This window comes from Anabrus simplex, chromosome 2 (assembly GCF_040414725.1).
Source record: "Anabrus simplex isolate iqAnaSimp1 chromosome 2, ASM4041472v1, whole genome shotgun sequence".
Classification (NCBI taxonomy): domain Eukaryota; kingdom Metazoa; phylum Arthropoda; class Insecta; order Orthoptera; family Tettigoniidae; genus Anabrus; species Anabrus simplex.
This window is the reverse complement of record NC_090266.1, coordinates 500,913,136-500,927,430: the sequence shown is the minus strand read 5'-3', so window position 1 is coordinate 500,927,430 and position 14,295 is coordinate 500,913,136. Positions and strand designations below refer to the sequence as shown.

The following is a 14,295-nucleotide window of genomic DNA, read 5'->3' as shown; positions in this document are numbered from 1 at the left end:
GAGGTTTTTATCATGCCTTAAAAGACTTCAGCTTATTTCCGTACAGCTATAGGACAGCAGAGATTAAATTTATTGAGCGTTCTGCATATTGGCCTACTCAAGGAGTCTGCTAAATAGTTAAATCGGGAGATGGTGGCAGATTATTTTACACCAAGAACTGAGATTAGGAAGCCGGGCATTCCTTCAGAGAACTATTCCCAGTTGAGACTGATCAGGCGGTACATCTGGTCGTAGAGCTTTTTATATTTCCCATCACGAAATGAACAATATACAGTAGTAGGGCATTTATTCAGAAAATGTATTTATGAAGCAAGTACTATTTTTTTTAACTTGTGATCATTTTTGATAGCATCGAACATACGACATTCCTTCAAAATATTTATTTTTGAATCAAGCTCTATGTTTATGTTTACTTGTGAATGTTATTGGAAACTCCATTCATGGGACTCGTCCCAAAATGATTCGCTTCATGCAGAATGGGCCTTAATCCAAAATAGTTAATAGTTGGGGAAAAGCATATTATGAACCAGTATATCACCCAAAACACATTAAAAATTTGTGCAATAAGTAGGTTATAGAACAGTTACGAACTATGTAACAGTATTTAATTTTCGATTACGTAATTCCTATTTAGGGGCTTTAAATGTTGGTGGACTATGGTCCTTTATGCATGAATAAAAAACATTTATAGGCAAGCACTAAATATTTTACAAAAATGATAAATAAATGTGATTATTTATACAACATACACTGAAGAAAATGGAAATTGCAACACCCAGAAGGAGTTGTGCTACTTTGCTGCAATTGAACATGCAGGACGAGTGTTCGGTTATGATTTGATGATTACACTTTCAAGTCCCTCTGAAGGCAAGTTTGGACAACAATCAATACAGGATGTGCCCACCACGAGCTGCAATACATTGATGAATTCGTCGAAACATGGAGTCAATAAGGCCCTGGATCGCTTCCTGAGGAATTGTGGCCCATGCTTGCTGCACTGTACGGGTCAGTTGTTCCAGAGTTGTGGGTGGCTGAGGACGGTTGGCCAGTTGTCGACCCATCATGTCCCACACATGCTCAATAGGACTGAGGTCCGGGGATCTGGCGGGCCATTCTAAGGTTGTGATGTCGTGGAGAGCTTCTCTGGAGATGCGTGCAGTGTGAACCCGAGCATTGTCCTGCTGAAACATCCCACTGGATTGAGTACCGTATCAACCACTGTCGAGCAGTCATAGTGCCCTGAACAAGCACTAATTGTGATTCCACATTAAAGCCAATAGCTCCCCAGCCCATAATGGTTGGTGTTGGCTCTGTGTGCCTCTCGACAATAAGATCTGGGCGGCCCCTCTCCCCGGTACGTCGGCGCACACGATTCCGGCGATCACTGCGGGCAAGACAGAAGCGCGATTCATCACTAAAGACGACCCTATGCCATTCGCCGACCCACGTCGATCTTTCTCGACACCAGGCCAGCCTTACACGTCGCTGTTGTGGGGTCAATGGAACACCTTCTGCAGGGACACGGGCTCGTAAGCCAGCTGCACGCAGGTGATTACCAACTGTTTGTTGTGTAACGTGGGGTGCCACAGCTGCTCGAATTTGCGCTGCTGTTGCACGGGGTTCCATCCGGGTCATCCGAATGATGCGGCGATCCTCTCTCACAGTTGTCTGTCGCGCTGGGCCTGTGCCAGGTCTACGAGTGTGGGTACCTTCATTTGACCACTGCTGTCATACATATTGTACCGTAGATGCCTGTCGGCCAACATGTGCAGCGACAGTCCTTAGCGATAATCCAGCCTCAAACAGACCAATTATCCGAGCCCTCTCAAACGGCGACAGTTGTTGATAGCGTGCTCTTCTCTGTCGTCGAGGCATGTTTGACGGGGAACACTTCACTGCACAGACTGCAAGTCAACTACGCTACACCAGAGTCCGTATACTGGAGTTGATTCCTCCGCGACCAATCACGTGGGGAGACTTGTAGCAACAATCCAATGGATCTGAAACTTTGATCGTTTACATACCTACATGGCATCGTTGCTTATCTTGAAAATCAACACAAACGACCAATGCCTTCATGGTGTAGCAATTTCCATTTTCTTAAGTGTACTTATCAGATTCACAGAATATGGTTTACAACTGCTATTGATCACTATTGGCTCCCAGATGTCCTAAATACAACAGAAAATATTATCACATTCTTGGTATTGTCTTAGCTGCTGTGTTTATCTTCATTGCAGCGAACGGAAGTAGACCAGAGAAGATTTTCTTCACATAAGTCCTTGTATTGATGATTAACGTATGGAAGGGCCTTTATGATGTAATTCATTTTAGGCACGGTAGTTTTATTGGAATCTTATTTTTATAAGCTCGGATCACTGGAAAATTAATGTCTGAAAAATGTTTGCCTGATTGCCTCAAAGGAAATGTATGCCTTACACTGCTATCAATAAATTGTGAAGTAACTACTGTACTGGGATATTGTGCTTCACAAACAAGTTGAGATTGTAAAGCTATTGTAAAATTCATTTTCTGGTCCCTAATGACCTGCTTTCCATTGAAATTGTGTGCTTCTGGTAGTACTAGGACCACCAATTTTTGAAGTCCAGTATATCGTCCACATCAACTAAAATGACTTCAAACTTTTCTGGCTTGCATAAAGAAATGCATTGAGTAATTTGATGAACAGTATATAGCCGATCAATTTTATTTAGATAACTTTTAAACAATACAAAATCCCTGTCGCATGGCCAAAAAAACCTCCGTGCACATGGAAATACTGAACTATTCTCCTGAATAGACCAGTTTCAGTAAAAGCTAACAGCACACTACTTAGTGCGTGGTTTTCATTTTGTCCACCACAGTTGTCTGCGTACAAATGGAGTTCAACTGTTGAAGGAACGTAAGTATTCAGGTAGTGATATAAAAAGTGCAAACTTCGATTGGTCCCTTTTTTGCCTGACCTTCTTGGTATAGAAATATTACAGATTTTCCAGACTTGACATCATGGGTACAAAATACAGACACAGTTAGCTGTCTCCAATAAAACATATCCTGGACTGGGATCTTGGGATGACTTATAATTTGTATTTAGTCAAAGGCAATTGCACAAACATTGGATTTGTTTTTATTTTCTGAGTCATTTCAGATTTAATAGCGTTGTCATTTTTTTTACTCCTTCGAACGTGGATCATTAATTCTGCTGATGCATTTCTCATTGCTGCATCACTGATGTGAGGGCTTTTTATTATTTTATTTTAGTTCCTCTCAAGTGCTACATACGGCCACTTGCGGACGTCCAACTTTAAATTGAAATTATCTTTGAAATAATTATAAAAAGAAATGAAGCCAATTTTCACGGTAGGATTTTATCTTTGAACATCTTGTACATAGTTTTAATGTTCAACTTTTCATCAAGATACATCACTTCTTTTCCAAAATAGTGGCTGGAATTGTAGGAATAGGTTCAGTGTGTTCCTTCACGAGACATTTGATTTCACTCAACAAGGTATTTGGAGGTGGATTCTTACCTCTCTTATCCTTTGGGGAAATACCACGCACTTTTAATCCTCTAATTCTCTTAACTCTCTTCATTGAAATGTCGTATGGCTTTTAGTGCCGGGATATCCCAGGACGGGTTCGGCTCGCCAGGTGCAGGTCTTTCTATTTGACTCCTGTAGGCGACCTGCGCATCGTGATGAGCCCCCGTGCCATTGGAATTAACCAACTAAGGTTAAAATCCCTGACCCGGCCGGTAATCGAACCCGGGACCCTCTGAATCGAAGGCCAGTACGCTGACCGTTCAGCCAACGAGTCGGACACTCTCTTCATTGATATGGCATAAAGAGAGAGAAAAACTTTAATGCATACCAGAGTCCTCACGGTGCCAATATACACAAAATACTGATAGCTGTGTGAGTTGAGTCGGGCGTTTGTTTCCTTCCTCGGACGACGTCTTTTAACAGGATTAACATCAATCAAACCTTCTAAGAATATGTCCTGTAGATCTTGGGAGTCTATTGAGCAGAACCGTGTGAAGATCTCTTCTTGTTCTTCAGGTGAAAACTACGAAAAGCAATTATTTCGGCACCTAAAACAGAGAAATTTTTTTTTGTGTGTACATAGCATGAGAAGACCAATGGTATTGCAAAAAATTAAAAGAGAAGCTATATATTAAGCAAGAATTATGAATATGAATGACAAACTTTCCATTGACGATAAAAACAACATTCTGAAAACAAGTCAACATAATCTGCACAATAAGTTTAAGATGTTTTACATGTTATACGGTACGGTATTTGCAGAGTTTTAAAAACAACATTCTGAGAACAAGTCAACATAATCTGCACAATAAGTTTAAGATGTTTTACATGTTATACGGTACGGTATTTGCAGAGTTTATACCAAGTATAATATAAAACTAGGCTTATATTATCAAGCAACAGTTTGTGTACCGTATGAAAATATTTACCTGCAAGGATGGCCTATGACTTTCTTCGAAATGTTGTATCCTTTCTAGTTGGTATATTCAGTTCCTCCAACTCGCGCTTTTTAATTATAGTTCTTTTGTGCTGTGAGCTTGCATCTGGGAGATAGTGGGTTCGAATCCCACTGTCGGCAGCTCTGAAGATTGTTTTCCGTGGTTTCCTATTTTCACACCAGGCAAATGCAGGGGGCTGTACCTTAATTAAGACCACGGCCGCTTCCTTCCAACTCCTAGGCCTTTCCTATCCCATCGTCGCCATAAGACCTATCTGCGTCGGTGGGACGTAAAACCACTAGCAAAAAAGTTCTTTCGTACGCATGTATGTTCTTTCGCTTCCTTCCTACTTCTTCCATAGTGCTGGACTTGAATGATTCTTTGATGTATAACGCGGTATAAATTACAGAATACCGAGCTCGATAGCTGCAGTCGCTTAAGTGCGGCCAGTATCCAGTTTTCGGGAGATAGTAGGTTCGAACCCCACTGTCGGCAGCCCTGAAAATGGTTTTCCGTGGTTTCCCATTTTCACACCAGGCAAATGCTGGGGCTGTACCTTAATTAAGGCCACGGCGGCTTCCTTCCCACTCCTAGCCCTTTCCTCTCCCATCGTCGCCGTAAGACCTATCTGCGTCGGTGCGACGTAAAACAACTAGCAAAAAAAAAAAAATTACAGAATATGTAACACAAAAAACACTTTAATTAGACGAGCGCGTGTAGCTAATCAGCTGTGCTGAACCGTTGCCTACGAAATATACAAGGCTGGGACATAGCTACTAATTTGCCCCTGATAAAACGGCCCGACCGTGTTCACGGTTTGGCCGCTAGATGTCAGGTTTCTGTTCTGCTCTTGGCGGACTTTAACATTGTGATGTTGTGTTGATTTTATGCAATTTATTGTGCGTATTGTTTCTGTCGGTGAGTGTCCGTGAGGTTGAAAAGCATGGTGCACTGTTGTGTACCTCTGTGTACTTCGGTAAAAAGCGAGAAAATGTGACGTTCCATAATTTTCCTTCGGGGTGTGGTTTAAGAGAGAAATTGCAGGCAAGCTATTTCGAGGCACGAGTATGTAGCTTGCATTTTTATACATCAGATGTCAGTGTAAGCGTATCAATGAAGCGAATTCTCCCCAACGATGTTCCTTCTGTTTTTAGTGTATATCCTGTTCAGAAGAGAAAAGTGTCAAACGCAGGAAGGCTCCAGCTCAAGGAAATGACGTATTGCCATCAAAATTTAGTAGAATTTCTGATTCAGATAACAATGAACATACCACATCTTCAGCATATAACTGATCTAGGTCACCCACAAACAAAAAAGAAGTACCGACAAGTCTCGTTTCTATGTCAAGGAAAGGCTACGAGTATCTATGTTAAATCTAAATATATATTGATGAGATTTCAAATGCCAGATTACGGAAAACGGTCTTTATATATAGAAGTAGGATACGGTATTTAAATCAGAAAATTGATTTAAGGTACGGTATCTGAACTTCACCAAAATGTAAACCAAATTGAAAATAATGGTACAAATGATCATTTAGGAGCTTTATTCCTGTTAGAACAAACCGAATCTTACGGGAAGAAAGAGTGAAATACGGAGAAGCGACGCTAAAAATTTGCGTCCTCTGGCATAGGAAAGCACCTACCGGCTACAGATTTGAGATCCTTGCACTGCCTAACTGTACTACATCAGAAGATGCTGAAAATTTATATAGGATTTTCTAATGACGAAGTGGGCATAACATCGCTCTCCAAACAGCGGCTTCAATACGAATGTCGAAACATCAGCTGTGTGGAGGAAAAGGTAGGATAGCTGATACTTTATAAGATGGTGATTACACCCAAAGTTATTTATGACCGCAATCTCGATCATTTAATCGGACACCCTGAGGCAGAATTAGAGAAAACGGGAAGAAGTGACAAACTCGCTAATAGACTTCTCTGCTTATTTCGTGAATGACTTATTTCGTTTAAGTAAAGTGTAAGAAATATTGTAGAAAGTACTGTAAGTCATACAACTGCTCTTGGTCTATATTTTTATCTCACGTCTGATAGGTGTCGTATGAAATTGCTAGGTTTAATGAATTTTTTATAGGTTTTCGTACTGGAACGTGTTGTAATGAGCGGGCGAGAAGCTTAGTAAAGAGTACTCTAGCGGCGCTTGTCGGAAGTATCTCGAGGAAGAGTCTAGTGTGCTGTATTTCCCGACCTTGTGTATCTCGTAGGCAACGGCTGAACAAACAGTTGCTGTTGCACGTATCTCTGAGCGTCCGATAGATACCAGCATTAGCGTTTTGAGGAGAATGGACTGGTGTCCGTGATTGAGGCGTCTTCTCCTTGAATACTTCTGATTGACTCCTCGTTTACTGACAACAATGAGGCCGGACTGAAGCCTCTTCTAAATGAAAACATGCATTTAGGAGTGTAGAACACCAACAACCTAACTGAAGATTGGACAATAGTTTCCAGTTCAAGCTAAAATGTGCCAGCCCACATTGTACCATTTATTCAAGAAATTCATAACGAACAAAACACCGTCGAATGCATGTTTGCTGAAGTTGAGGCGGTAAAGAAGGCGATAGAGGCCCAACGTAAGAACTACCGGTATGCAAAAGTACCGGTAACCATCACGCTTAGATATGAAGACTTTAAGCAGGAAGATCGTTAATAATGTTTTGGGTTTTTACGTCCCGGAATGTTGTCCCGCAGGAGTTCATTTAGGTACCAATAAATCTACCGACACGAGGCTGACGTATTTAATCACCTTCAAATACCACCGGACTGAGCCAGGGTCGAACCTATCCAGTTGGGGTCAGAAGGCCAGCTCCTCAACTGTCTGAGCCACTCAACCCGGCCCATCACTTTAAAACACTGTAAAATGAAGTGAAATGATTGGTATCAATTTGGTGTTGCAATGACACACATGGGGTGTAAAACATCTAGGGATAACGACTATCAGGGTGAACATCAGTGGCGAAACGTGTGTATGTGTGTGTTTGTGTGTGGGAGACTAGGGAGAACTCTTATATTATCAGGGTGAAAGGGTATACGAATCCTTTACCTGCGTCTGCAAATCTGTAAATGGCCATTTATTGATATCAAGCATTGTTGTAAAATGGGTAACGATTCGCATTGAATGGAATTGGCTAATTATTACCCTGCTAAATTATTTTAAAGAACATCTAAATTCTTAAGTATTTAAATGCGCGGGAACTGTTCCGTTTATTAACTCTCGGTCTGACATGTTGCAGTTTTCACTGGACTGTTGTCTTTTACTTTCCTTGTGCAGAGCGGATATTTGATTTGAACGGCGGTAACGTCGGCGAAGCTATGCGCATGTGATTTATTGTTTTCTAACTTTACTCGTACCGGCTGGATTTGTTTCTTATGGTTAATGGGAAATGTATTCCTTATAACTTGTGGATATTTTAAAAAGTGGACCTATAACCGGCATGTAATGATGGCCATACTGGACTTGTTAAAATTGCTTGTAAATTTTCTCTCTTTCGTATACAGTTGAAAGTTGTGTAAAATCGACATGAAGAGGAAAAAACGTCAACAGTTTACCTCATTTTTGAAGTCGCCTTTTATAAACAGCATGCTGCAAGTGCCTTTTTGATATCAGGTTAGGTTTTCAGTGACCAGACCTTCCCAGGGTTGGTTACTCGTATCTCAACAGTTTAAATTAATAGTATTCAAGGTACCGCATTCCTGTATCAAAATTCACTTCGACACTCTGACTAGAATGTGCTCATATTTAAATCTTGTTTATGTAATAGAACTGTAAATGGCACTTAAAGAGTAGAAACGTAATCTTCAATTTAGAGGATTGAATATGACACTTAGGAGTAAAAACCTATCTTCAAACATTTTTCAAAGTTTTCCATTATTAGCCCATTGTAAGGCATTTACCTAGCCTTGTATACATTCATGAGCAAGGTAAGATGATACTGGTATAGATGTGAAATCATTTTCCAGTCAACTGTAGTTGAATTGAATGGGCAGTTTTATTCTGCTTTAGCCTGTTTTTTTGTTAAGTAGGCCTGTGGCATTTCAGAATATGAAGTTTCTTATCTTAGGTGTTAAATAAAATAGTATTCCTAGAAAATTCATAGAAGGAGCAAATACTGAAGGAAGCCATTGTTAGCTTATCAGGCAGTATTGGGGTTTGTATCCTTCCTGAAATGGGAGTTTGTGGAGAAATTGCAGTATTTTGAATATGCAAGATTACATAAGGCTGAGATGTTTTCCAACTCGGACATTAAGTACATATTCAGTTAACAGATCGTGGAAGCTTCAATACTCAGATTACAGTGTCTTATTTGAAAGAATATTAATAGTTTGTATGTTATTGAATTTCAACAAGACCTGGACTTAAGAAACTGTAACCTTTGCTCGTTACAGCTGAAAATCATCTGAAGATTTAGTTCAAGTCATTACCTTCCGTTCTTGAGTTTGACCTCGATCGAGGCAAACAAAGATTTCATTACTCTCAGCTCAATTTACTGGTGATGGAGTCAGTAGACTGACCACTAAATTTTGAACTTCCTGAAACATTTTTGACAGTTAATGAAGTCTTTAATTCCTCCACAAGAATTGTCAGTTTAGAAGATATGTTACACAAAACTTGATAAGTTAGTGGGTTGATAAGTACGAAGGTAATTGCTGTGTTTAAGTCAAAATTATGGAAGATGAAATATACAATGAAGATAGGCATGTAACTCGCGCAACTTTTAGTGATACATGGGCTCCCTAGTGCTGAATCGGTAGACCTCGGTTATCTTCGAGATTCGTATTGGCAACCTTTGAAACACAAACTATAAATCGCTTATGCATCGCTGTGAGACATCTGGCATACACTACGTACTAGTACTGTTGTTGTTTACACAACAAAGCCAAACTATAGAATTCATGCTAGGAACAAGATTCACATTGAGAAGTGTTATATAATGTTTGTCTGACACAGTTGTTGGCTTAAGATAATAACGGTTTAGAAAATTCATATCGATCATATTATCGATTCAACTTCCAGATGACGGGTGCTTGTCCTGACTTGTAGGGTCATGTGATTGACATTTATTCTCCATTAGGAATGCTCAGAAATTATATATTCATAAATATAGATCAACAATAAAAACGTAGCATTTTATGGTAGATGGAAATTATATAACGAACTATTATAATGTTGCTAGACAGCTTGATTTTGCTTAACTTTACACTAGTTTATTTATCGATACCAGACAGCTTTTGAAAGGTTTGCACTTTCTCTGAAAATATAATTATACAGTGAAACCTCGGAATGCGAGTAACTTGGTCTACGAGTGTTTTGCAAGACGAGCAGACATTTTAAATAAATTGTAACTTGATAAGCGAGTGAGGTTCCGCAATACGAGCGTCACGTGTGCCTACGTTTTTGCTTCCCCTGTTCGTTTGTTGAATGGATGAACGAGGTCGTTGCTCCTGTAGTGAAGAAATACCTTTCAGAACATAATCTGCCGCTCAAGTCTTGCTGGTTATGGACAGTATTCCTGCTCATCCTCCAGGCTTTGAGGCCTTGAGGATGGCTTGCTGGAGGAATTCAAGTTCATTCAGGTTAAGTTCCTTCCTCCCAACACTACTCCATTACTCCAGCCTGTGGATCAGCAAGTCATTTCGAACTTCAAGAAGGTATACATCAAAGCACTATTTCAGCGATGCTTCGAAGTGACCGAAGAAACAAACCTTACCCTGCGTGAGTTTGGGAGAAATCATTTTCCAATCGTGTACTGCCTGAAGATCATCGATAAAGCCTGGGATGGAGTCACCAAGAGAACTCGCACTTCCACTGTGTTCTTGGACGTGACTTTGAGGGGATTGTTGGTGACAATGAGCCGCTGATTGTCGATGAAATTATGTCCTTAGGGAAGACTATGGGGCTGGAGGTGAATGACGTAGACATTCAAGAGCTAGTGGAAGAACATAGGCAGGAACTGACTACCAACGAACTGATGGACCTGCATCGCGAACAAGAGGAGGAAGTTATGGAGATCTCGTCCGGGGAAGAGGAGAAAAGTCAATGGAATCTCTCACTTCAACTGAGATTCGGGAGAAGTGCAAAATGTGGGAAACAGTGCAAAATTTTGTAGAAAAACACCACCCGAATAAGGCTGTAGCAATGCGAACGATGAATCTCTTCAGTGACAATGCAATGTCACATTTTCGTGAAATCATCAAAAAGAGGCAAAAGCAACCGTCACTGGACAGGTTCCTTGTTAAATTTGTACGAAAAGAAAGCAATTCCAGTGAGCCAACAGATAGCAGTGATTCCGTTAGTGAAATTTGTGCTACACAGTAACTCTTCTCATGTCATCTCTCGTCTCCCTCACACCAACAATGATTCTATTGTAAGGAAAAGTGCACTTTAATTTATTTTACGTTATATTTTGTTTTAGAAATGGTATGAGAATAAATGTTTTTGTGTTGTGGACGAATCATCCGTGTTTCAATTGTTTCTTATGGGAAAACTTGCTTTGATATACGAGCGCTTTGGATTACAAGCACGTTGCCGGAACGAATTATGCTCGCAATCCAAGGTTCCACTGTATTATGAAATATATCAACTTTGTAATAAGCCCAGTGATTAGTAGTTGAAATGCACTGCAATGCTATTTTACACCAAATCATAACCCATGTAACTTTGTTGTTTCTTTTGCTTGAGAAAGAAGGGGAAATACTCAGTACTGCTCAGTAAAATATAAACCAACATAGAAGATTGGATTCCCATTGTAATGATTTTCTTAAAGTAACAAAAGACGGCACCAGCAGCGAATGGACAAAGATAATGAGAATCCACAGACATAGCCCTCCCATTCCACGGTGCTAGCCCTGGACCTGAAGAAAGTAACAAAAGACGGCACCAGCAGCGTAGTACGACATAAACCAGTCCTGTCTACAAGCCTTAAATATGTTTTCATATTTCTCAAATAACGACGGTATTTCTTAATTTGCCAGGGATTTTTCACTTGATATGTGTAAAAGCAATTATTATGTTCCATTTGTGACAAATTTTATAGTGATATTTGGGTGATACCTTTGCGCATCATACCCGGTCTTAAGTCGACGATGGGATAGGAAAAGCTAGGAGTAGGAAGGAAGTGACCATAGCGTTAACTGAGGTTATTGTCAGATTTTTCATACACCTTCCGCAGGGCCTCTCACATGTTCCGCCCTGCTCTCACTTCTGTCTGCTTGCAGTGGCCAGTTCAACTGGATGGCTTTGCAGCAGGCAATCCACACAGCAGGTTTGCAAACTCCAAGTGTTGTGCCTAGGTGGATGGCAATGTCATAATCATTCAAGTTGGACAGTCGAATGTAAGGCTGACGAGAGGTGTTGATCAAGGTTTTGGCTATCAGTAAACCCTTGGTTTGAAAGTTCTGATATTCATACTCCACAGTGGCCATTAAACCTCCAGCAGCTCCATCCACATCCACAGTCTCATCCAGCTGGGTCACTGCTGGGATGATGCAGGTCCTCTCACAGTTTAAGCGGGCGTAGGCCTAAAGCAGTGCCTTCCTGCGCTGTTCACATGGCAATTTCTTCATCTCCGTACCTAAGTTGTGTGAAAGCTGTGTCATATTCCAGACCCCAATTCCATCTATCATTAAACTTAAGGAGTTCCCTAGATGTCTCAGGAAGAGGTGAATAATGAATAATTAACGCCTTAAAATAATTCCAGCCCCTGTAGGTGGGGGACGCAGAGGAAGAATACACCCACGGTATCCCCTGCCTGTCGTAAGAGGCGACTAAAAGGGGCGACCAATGGATGATCCAATTAGAACCATGAGACTACTTGTAATTAATACCATCACACAGGGAACACCATGGGTTGCATTTACTTGCGCGTAGTACCACTAAGTTAGGTACGCAATGGGTTTGTGATTAGTTTAGTGACAGTGTGTGAATCTGGAGGTGGGTCCTACAGTACCTGTGATTCGTACCCCTATATGAGTGACACCATGGGATTAGTGTCACCATGGTCTGCCTTACCTATGCTCAGTTCCCACTATGTGAGGAATTCCACAGGATAGTACGAGTCCCTGTGGTTAGTCCTCTTATGTGAGGAATACCATAGGTTTGCGTTGCCTGTAAATAGCACCGCAATGTGCGAAACACCATAGGTCTGTGTTACATATGCGCATTACACTACCTGTGAATAGTACCATAATGTGTGGAATACCGCGAGTCTACGCTACTTTTGATTAGTACCGCAACATTACACATAGCATGGTTTACTTTCCTAGTGATAAGTACCATTATGAGGGGCCGATGACCTGGTTTTTGGACCTGTTTCGGCTATAAGCATACTGTAATTGATTCAGCATCGTGCAATAGAAGCAGTCCCTTGGTCAGCAATACTATTGTTTTGTTTCAGCTTCTGTACATGTGAGGCACTGTGGGTCGGATCCACATCCATATCCATCCATTCATTTTTTGTCCTCGCGCTTTGAATTCTGGTTTTGGACTTTTAAGTTGTCATTTCATTTAGTCTCATTTCGTACCATAAGTGGCCGATGACCTCGTTGTTAGGCCCCTTTAAACAACAAACATCAATCAATCAATCAATCAATCAAAATAATTCCAAACCTCCAAAACAAGATTGAAGTTGTCTTAAATTATGTGACCGAGTAAATGGTAGCGCAGTTTGGATCACGTAGCTAACAGCTTGCATTCGGGAGATAGTGGGTTTGAACCCCACTGTCAGCAGCCCTGAAGATGGTTTTCCGTGGTTTCCCATTTTCACACCTAGGCCTTTCATATCATATCATCGCCATAAGACCTATCTGTGTCAGCGCAACTTAACGCAGATTGTAAAAAATAAAAATATATATGTGGTGTTCGGGTGTAGAAATTTGTATGTTCTGGACTAACAACCTGTTGTGTAATGATTGTGACCTAGAAATGTTGTGTGTTGTGCAAAAAATGTAAATTTATTTAGTTTCAAAGTAAACCCCTCAAGTTACAAAAGACTGTCCTCCATTGTGTTCTTCAAACATGTGTGGTCCAGTGACAGGGTCATCAACATAATTCGTTGTGAACTCTGTGTCCTGTCCCAACACTGTTTAAAGCCCTTATGAAAACAGCAGATTATGCCTTTGTTCCTGAAGGTATCCATTTAAAATGAAATAACCTATTTTTATAGAGAAATGCAGTGAACTCTCTATCCTCCTCCTTTAAGGGAAGCTTCCAGAAACTCAAACTTCAGTGTACAGTCGTGAACCGTTTCCTACCATCGAAACGTTGGATCAGGTTTTGGTTAGTCTCAGATTGTTGTTGATCGGGTGCTGTGCATTAGTTCATTTCCAAACATATGTGAACACTCCCATACTTCGTGGCCACAAACACTAAAGGATTAACATACTGACTACATGAAGGTTCAATAATTCTGTCCTCTCAATGTTTTCGTATTTACTTATCTGTTGCTCTGGCATGAACATATGAGATAGGATACCACGGTCCAACACAACTCAAGTGATCAGTAATGTCAGACTTATGTTCGTAAAGGTGTGTTATAGAAGGCTTACCACTAAAAAAATCTCTATGCTCTGCTAATATCAAAAACAAACAATCCTCCTCCACTAAATTACTTCTATCTACAACCTCGTGAAACTGATCCCTCTGACTAGACTTCCCGGACATGTGACATACTTACCTGTGACTCACTATCGCAACCTACATTTACGTTAATATTGTAAGTAACCTGAATACATCTCAACTCATGAACAAAAATTCCCTCATTGTTCTGTTACTCTTATCTCATGAAATCACAAAAACTACCC

At 40.6% G+C, this 14,295-nt stretch overlaps 1 protein-coding gene across 3 annotated transcripts in view; it reads left to right on the top strand.

The window, feature by feature from the left end:
- LOC136864197 (protein O-linked-mannose beta-1,2-N-acetylglucosaminyltransferase 1) overlaps window positions 1-14,295 on the top strand; it is a 652,704-nt gene that overhangs the window by 260,554 nt on the left and 377,855 nt on the right. Inside the window, exon 1 of one of the 3 annotated variants that reach the window (XM_067140875.2) lies at window positions 7,792-8,104. The exons of the other annotated variants lie outside the window; for them this stretch is intronic. The gene's annotated coding sequence lies outside the window, so the exon portion shown is untranslated. Of the gene's footprint in view, window positions 1-7,791; window positions 8,105-14,295 lie in introns of those variants that run through there. 3 annotated transcript variants of the gene reach the window in all.